A 6,000-nucleotide genomic window follows, 5' to 3' on the forward strand; every position below is an offset into this window, starting at 1 on the left:
AAATATTACTTTCGAGACGGAAAAAGAAAAGTGAGAAATACTAGTTGAGTATATAACTTAATGTCATTCTGTAATGAAATAAATGAGAAGAAAATAAATTTCTTTTTAATAATAATAATCAAAACTACTATCTATTTATACAAGTAAATATAACGGGTAATAATAACTTTATAAATATCTTTCAATGTCGGTAATACAAAATAATTAATAAAATTAGAGGTGTATTCTATAACAAATTCCTAAAAGATTATCTATTTATATTATAAATTATATTTAAAATATTCCATTAATGATCAAAATTCGTTTATATATTGACAATAGAGAATAAGAGAGAAGTGAAACTTAAATATACATATACATATATATGTAAAAATAACAGGTAATATGTGAGTGTGTGTATTAAAATATCAATCATAAAAAATAACATTAGATTTTGTGACAAATTCATAAAGGATTATTCTACTTATAATATGATATGAATTTAAATAAGAATCTATAAATACCTAGGTTAAAAAAATTAATTTTATATAATATAAAAAAGGTATTGCATAGATGGAGCATTGAAAATGTCAAGGATAAAATAGACATTGCATGGGATAAAAGGGTGGGGGGCGGGGAATGTCTATTGTTCATAGTTGAGGGAGGAGTTTGATTTTTAAAGTAAAGTTGAGGGTGAAAATCAATGAAAATAGGAAAAACAAGTTCCAATAAGTACCATTCTAAGTTCATTGTCTCCTCTCAACTCATCCAACACCCCAACCCCCACCCCATGACCATCACATTCCCACCCCATTCAAAGTTTTGCTAGATTACGTATAAATATTCTTGAGATAATATTTTTTTCTTACATACCAAACACTAGAAAATAAGTAAACCAACTTATTTTTCAAGAAAACATTTTGCATGGAAAACATTTTCCTTGGTACCAAACACACCCAAAGAAAAATAACTACAAAACAATAAAAAATGCTTTAGTAAGCATCAATTCCCTTGCACTAGCAACCATCGAGCTGTCAAGGTAATCTTCCAGCATACGAGTCTCATCCTTTGATTTCTTCCGAACTCTTTTAACCTTTCGCTCAGCCACAAGCCTAGCAGCATGCTCCTTCTCTAATTTCTTTTCTAGCTTTTGCATGGTCTTTTCTACCTGTCAAATACATAAACAATTGGTCCATAAAATGGAAAGACATGGACAGTCAGAATTTATTTAAATTGAGGCATTGTTTTTGTTATTGTTCGTCCATAAAAGGGCCTAAGGCCATAACGTGTAGTGCATCCGCCTAAAAGGATGAGTTTACGTACTTTTTTTTATTTTTTAAAAAAAAGCGTAAAAGTGCATTTAGTATGGTTCAATCATAACCTAAGGGACTAAACCCATCACTTAACCGCCCATCGATCTAGTTTGATCGGTTTTGATTAATATAGATATCTTTAAGTTATATACATAATATACTGAGTTTAGTCGGGTGAACATGGTTGACGTGACCCATTTTTTATACATATATTCGCCCCTTAGTGCATCATTACAATTAGGATATATTCGTTAAATATTTTCTACTAAGGGAAGCAAAGGGCAGTTAATAATAACAATCACAATTACCATTTCAGTTATTTGTCTAATTTGCTCCTCATGGCACCTCTGCATTTGGTCCTTCAATTCTTTTATCTTTTTCCCAGGATCAACCTTTGCCTTCTGATTATGAAAATTTGTAGCTCCTTCCTGTAAACGAGAAGCAAAAGTTGTGGCCCCACTTGACAAGTAAAAAAAGAATAATGTTAAATGGAATGAACCATTTGGTAACTGGTAGTTCAATTCCTTGAAAAAATTGTTTGTATATGGTTTCCACCATTCTTTTCCACAACCAAATTCACTTGGAAAAGAAGCTCTTTCAATTGCTCAGCTTTCTTAATTGGATCTTTAGCCCTGTTGTCAAAAAGCACTAGCCTATTTTGACACATAGCAAGACTTTCCAGTAACAGCAATCCAAATAATTTATCTGTGTAACAATCTTCACACTCATCATGAGAAAGCAACACAGAAAACAAAATATAACAAATGAAGTGATGCTTTTTCTACAGAAATTCATATACATGTTTTACAAGATCCAGATACAAGCTGGTGTCTTTCTTGAATCTTATGCATTGCTACAGAATTACAGTACAAAAACATTAAAGATTGATATCACAAGCCGAATCATCAAAGATATTTGAAAACCAATTAAGAAAAATCTGAACAGAAGAATGCTAAAAAGCATAGACATTAATAAGATCTACATGTGATTAATCTAATTACCTTAAATGTCTCAGGGCAGTCGGCGCCTAAGTAAGCATTCAACGTCACATCATGATCTTCAAGATCATCTCCACCAGTGAGTACCACAATCATGTAGTCACTAATTTTGTTACCGAAGAACTCTTGAAAACTCTGGACGGCTGCTTCTTGTTCTCTTGAAAAGCGACTTCGTATAGAAAGGACTAAAAGAACAGCATGGATGCCATCTTTAGCCAAATCGATGCATCTAACAATTTCACTCCTAACAATTTCTGGATCAGCAGAAAAATCGAACAGTCCTGCAATTCCACAATCTTATTAACTATGAGTAACTCTAGTGATGTACTAACATTTAAGAGAATTTACGCTGTATTAGGCAATTCCCCATATATGGTAACATATTATTTCATTTTTTGCGAACTTGATGCACCACATAGCACCTATAGATGATGAGACTATAATAATAATATAATACAGCAGTATCTCTAGAAATCAATATGAGCTACAAGAAGTCCAAAAATATTTATAAACTTTAGAGACTTTTACAACCAAATGATGGACTGAACTTCTGAGACATGGAAATTTTGTTAGTTCCTTGAAACAGTATACAGTTCTGCCCTATATGTTGTTGAAGTTTGGGATGAATACGCACAATCTTGAAGCACAAGTTATAGAAATTGACTCTGTACGTACGTAGTTAACAAATGTCGTACAGAATTCTTTAATAACCAAATAATCAACATATTTAGCAAAGAAGTACAAACTTTTTCCATAAAGAAATTGACTATAAGATAAAATCTTTCCATTGGCTGTTATATTAATGAAGCACATTGTAGTTACATTAAAAAAAAAAAAAAAACGCTGTACGTACCAGGCGTGTCGATCACATCTAGTACTTGGTCATTCGGCAATTGTGTACTTTGAACCTCACAGGTCAATGTAACACCAGTAGATTGAGGCATCGACCTAAATACCTTTCTTCCAAGAACACTATTGCCTGTGGAACTCTTATTGTCTCCAGTACGTCCAACCAGAACTACTGTCCGAGCTTCATTTGTAGCAAATTCCCAAACATCACTTAAAATTGCACTACCACCCATCTTATCTTATTGAATCAAATTTCCTACAATAGCAGGCTCAGGTCGGGAGTACGAGGGCCAAGACCCAAATTGACTACCTACTCTCCCGTAAGTGCGATAGACGTTTATGCACGGACTGCAAGGTTATCCCCGGACGAGAACCTCACGACTTCTAGTCTATTATGGACCCGGAGATAAAAAGGAAAATATATATTGTAGTTCGATTCATATATGAACAAGGACAATGCCCGGAGCATCGGTTGAATATGGGAGCACGGATATACGAGTAGTATGTGGACTTCGGCAACATCAGTAAGCGGCAAGAGAGGTGCTAGGGGTCACAAAGGGTTACTGCGGCGAGACCAATTCAAAGAATTAAAAGAAAGTGGAAGCTCAGAAAACGACGTATCTAAAGCTAGTAGAGATCACCATAAAGAGAAGAGGACTAATAGGGAGCTGTATAAGAAAGCAAAAGATTTTTGTTAGTATTTATTCTTCGAGTTTTTGGAGTAGTAATAAGGGGGAAAAAGGGGGGGAAGTTGTACACTATTAAGTCATTCAAAAAAGGACTATGTATCAAGTGAAGTGTATCAAAATGTTAGGATTTTGGTAGAGGATGCTATAGACGATGGCGGTAAAAGCAACCTCACGAGCAGAACAGAAAAATAATTTTTAGGCGAATAGCTTTTCCGAGAGCCGCCGTGATTTGATACAACTTAATACTCGAAAGAAAAAAGAGGTGATGCTTATGCGGAATGCAAGAAAATGCGCAAAATCAACCAACAAAAAATTAGAAGAATGCGGGTAGGGAACCTTGGATAGAATGAACCACGGTTGTTGAATGTTATCTTTAGGATAATGGATTCAGAGTATCACACAATGCAAGAGAAGAATAATGCAACAACTATAGGGGCTCAACTTCAAGCCATACGATCCAATTTGGGAGAGAGTGGTGGAAGCGAGGATGAGGAAGTTAGTTTATTTCGGAGAACCGGTTCGGATTCATGCAGGGGGCGTTCACTTTGAAGCTATTCACCTAGTGAGGAGGTTGGTGGAACGGTATAGGGATAAGAATATTTGCACATGGTGTTTGTCGACCTTGAGAAAGCTTACGACAAGGTCCCAAATTATTTTTGAGATGTAAATGTATCATTTCTTTAGCATACATTAGAGTGATTAAGGACATGTATGATGGAGCCAAAACTCGGGTGAGGACGGTTGGAGGTGACTATAAATTAAGACGATATGAGCTGCGCCGGTTAAGAATAATGCAAGTTATGATATGGTGTTAAAAAACCATATTCAAGGAATATGGTGCGTGTTGAAGGGAAAAAATATTCATCAGATCATATTCCTGAAACCAGGTTTGCATGTTAACAAATTATTTCAAGAAATAGACTACAACGGTAAAACACAATTTAAGTAATGGGGAGTCAAGTAGAGGAAATAGTGTAGTAAGATACTTTAATTTTCTGCTGTTGTTACTTGTTAGTTGTTAAGCAAAAAATACGCAGTTGAAGCGATGTCACAGAGAGATTGAGAGAGTGAAGAATGGAAGCTCGCATCGGGGGTGTTGTGTGATAAAAGTAGGCGTTTCTAATAGATACAAAGTACAAATTCGGTGGTTTTTGACCATATGTTGTATGGGACCGAATGCTGGCCGAGTTAAGAAAGCGCAGTCCGGAAGATGAAGGTAGGCGAGATGCGGATGCTTAGATGGATGTGCGAGCATACCGGGAGATAGATAGAAATGAAGTGATTCGGGATAAGGTGGGTGTGGCCCCCGTGGTGGATAAGATGCGGGGATTTTTTTGAGGTGGTTTGGCCACGTGCGTGAATACAACGCAGGTGAGGTATTCGTGAGATATATACAAATGGGCTTTCGAAAAGTGAAAAAAGGCCAAAAAAAATTTTTGGGGTGATTCGGCGGGGAAAAAGTGAATAATTTTTATGGCCAAATGGCACCTAAATGTAAATCGGGGTTCAGTTTGGGGGGACGAGAATTGTACTAAAGGCAAATTATACCCTTTTATGTGTTGGTCTTATCTAGTTATTTTATCATGACTTCGTTGCTACTTGCTATTTCTCATTTAATATGGTAACTTAGTCATTTTACAACTCTTTTCCCAATCCCCTTCCTTGTTTTTCTTTCCAAAATCTTTCATTTTCCCCTTGAAAATCGTACTTTAGGCCACATGATGATCTCTTAATTTTTTGTTGTAATTTTTTATTTTGTCAAAATTACAAAAATTATTTATATACAGAGTAGGGTGAGAATAATTATTATTAGAGAGAATAGTAAAATATATATTTAGTTCGATTCATATATAACGAGCATTAGTCAATATCTAATATCACATATACATGTCTTTCTTCCATAACATAAACCAACGCCATTCCAATTCAAAGAATTCAAAGAAATGAGATTCATATATATACTTGAGTTCCATAAAACACTTTCAGGAACAAGCAAATCAAAATGATTTTTGTCTGTATTTATTCTTCGAGTTTGAAGTAGTAATAAGCAAAAATCACACTATTAAGTCATTCAAAAAAGGATATGTATTGACCTCCTTAAAATGTTAGATTTATACGACATACGTGCTTTAACAAGTAAAAGTAACCTAATAGTGTCAAAATAATAGTGTC

The 6,000-nt window shown here is 34.8% G+C and overlaps 1 pseudogene; it reads right to left on the bottom strand.

Moving 5' to 3' along the window:
• Nucleotides 1–918: 918 nt before the first annotated feature.
• On the bottom strand, nt 919–3,386 carry LOC132054534 (immune-associated nucleotide-binding protein 9-like; annotated as a pseudogene).
• Nucleotides 3,387–6,000: the final 2,614 nt, after the last annotated feature.

Source organism: Lycium ferocissimum, chromosome 4, assembly GCF_029784015.1.
Source record: "Lycium ferocissimum isolate CSIRO_LF1 chromosome 4, AGI_CSIRO_Lferr_CH_V1, whole genome shotgun sequence".
Taxonomy (NCBI): domain Eukaryota; kingdom Viridiplantae; phylum Streptophyta; class Magnoliopsida; order Solanales; family Solanaceae; genus Lycium; species Lycium ferocissimum.